Source organism: Coniophora puteana (genome assembly GCF_000271625.1).
Source record: "Coniophora puteana RWD-64-598 SS2 unplaced genomic scaffold CONPUscaffold_6, whole genome shotgun sequence".
In the NCBI taxonomy this organism is placed as follows: Eukaryota; Fungi; Basidiomycota; class Agaricomycetes; order Boletales; family Coniophoraceae; genus Coniophora; species Coniophora puteana.
Genome location: NW_006913058.1, coordinates 1858127 through 1860348, shown reverse-complemented (window position 1 = coordinate 1860348; position 2222 = coordinate 1858127).

Genomic DNA, 2222 nt, shown 5'->3' with positions numbered 1-2222 from the left:
ATTCTCTCCAGATGAAGCAACGGAACAAACCTTGAAGCAAAAAAATAATGATAAGGACAGAGACTTCGCTGGCCACGGCTATAAAGAAGTCTATGAAAACTCTAAATTAGCATGGTTTCGAAACCTTCGGCCTTTGGTACTTGCAACTACAAAACCGGCATTGATGGAACATCAGTTGTATTTTCATATCACTAACATCTATCAAACATCTTAGCTTTCCATACCAAGTTGCATTTAACGTGCAGACCATACTCACTTTTCCTAAGATGGGCAGGCTAAAGCACCCCACTGCAGAAGGAGTCAAAGATTTGATTTGATAATAAAACCATGAATGTTACCAAAAACCAATCTACCACCGGATTAAACTAGGGGAAGTCAGAGCATTGCAACATTACTTACATCACATATATTAATCCCAAGTAGCGCATCTGAAGGTGCAGGAGCATGATGTCAGCATATGAATTATCCTTCAACCAACACCTGTATTTGTCAGGCAGCACCAACCGCTGCATAGAGAACAGTTAACCACGTGAATCTTTTCTCCTGAGGGCATGCTTGAATATGTTATAAGTTTCTAAGGCGGAAAGAAATGTAATACCCATATATACTCAAGCTATTTTACGTGTATCAGTCAAAATGCTTCTGATTCAAGTAGCTTCGTGTGCACCTCAGCTTCAAGATTCAATACTATGAATACAAGAAAGTCGTATCTTTGAAGCATCGGTGAGTGATTGATTCAACACACCGTAATCGTAGACTGCGAGAGTAGCAGCGGCAACTGTAGAGTATGCAAGAATGATTATGGATCATCCATGACCAGTGGTAAGATCAAGTAGCGCACCATATATAAAGTTAATCTCCAGAATGGAAGCCACTTCTTGCAGAATTCCTGGCTCAAGCGGGGTGCTGGCCATGTTGAAAGGACGGAATCAGGGTTAATCAGTCAAGGTATGGATATATGGTCGTTTTATACATAATATTGCAAACAGCAACCGGCTCCCGATGATCATTTTCAAATTGAACACAGGAAAACTGGACATTGTGATGGATGTGGCGAAGATTTGGTTTTGCATATACACACGCACGAAGACGATCAGCATCACGATCTTGATACTAAGCATCTCAAAACATGAGAACACGAAGTAGCTCAAGAGGAATCAGAGGGCAGCCATCGTGTTGTTCTGAGTAAACATCATATATCTGTTAGATGAAATGTAACGATGACTTACGTTCAAGTGTAACTATCGAGATGTGCCTTGAACAAAGGCGATTCCAAATCTGTAGCATATATAGTTGTATAATACTTACATAGTATCGTGCTGGCCAGCAACATGATGTATGGAGACATCCGAGTCAAAGTCAAAAAAATCGGGCTCAGACGCTGAGCTGCGACCAGTTCTGTGCGATAGCTCCCAGTGCCAGGTGCACATCCAAGAAAGCCAACTCAGACGCAGGTGGAACACATCAACCATCTGCCAGTGTTTCTTGTACAATACTGAACATCTTTGGCTTTTCAAATTCTTTGGATGGTATGCGAACCGGGCACTCAAAGTAAAGCGAGAGTCATCCAAATATCAACAGACAAAGAGCTACCGCCTTCAATTGGACAGTACCAAGGCCGAACAGTAACCATCCAAAATGTTCATCGGCGTTGTTCAACCGAGACTCAGCCTCCAAACATAAGAAGATAGAGTACGGACCCCAAGGGGTTCGCCGTGTCATGTCCATCACTAAATGGGTGGGAAAAGTTTGACCGTTATACCGAGTGATCACCGTTATAATATCGTCGTCGAGACAGTTGTGTATGATCACGGATGGTGACGCATTCCCATTGAGTTAACATATCGTTACGCTGTGGCAGTGAATTTCGGCCGAACACCATGTCGCGGACACTTTACCATTGATCAAAATTGATGATCTTGCTCGTGCATTTGTTGGTCGAATATAAAATACGGAGACCATTTCAGAAACAAAATTATCATTGAGCGATAACTTCAACTGCATATGGCAGCCACCGCTTTAGGTAGACACGAACACTAACGAACAATAAAAACGGTACAGATTTGAATACCCGCTGACCTTTACAATGATGCAAAAGTGGAGCAGGCGAGTGGGGGAAGAAACCCAGCCACACCACATTGGGCGCATGAACACCAATCACTCGGTGTCTTTCTGCTTCTGTTCCTACCTATAGCTCTTGCGAGGCAATGTCTGAAGCGGCG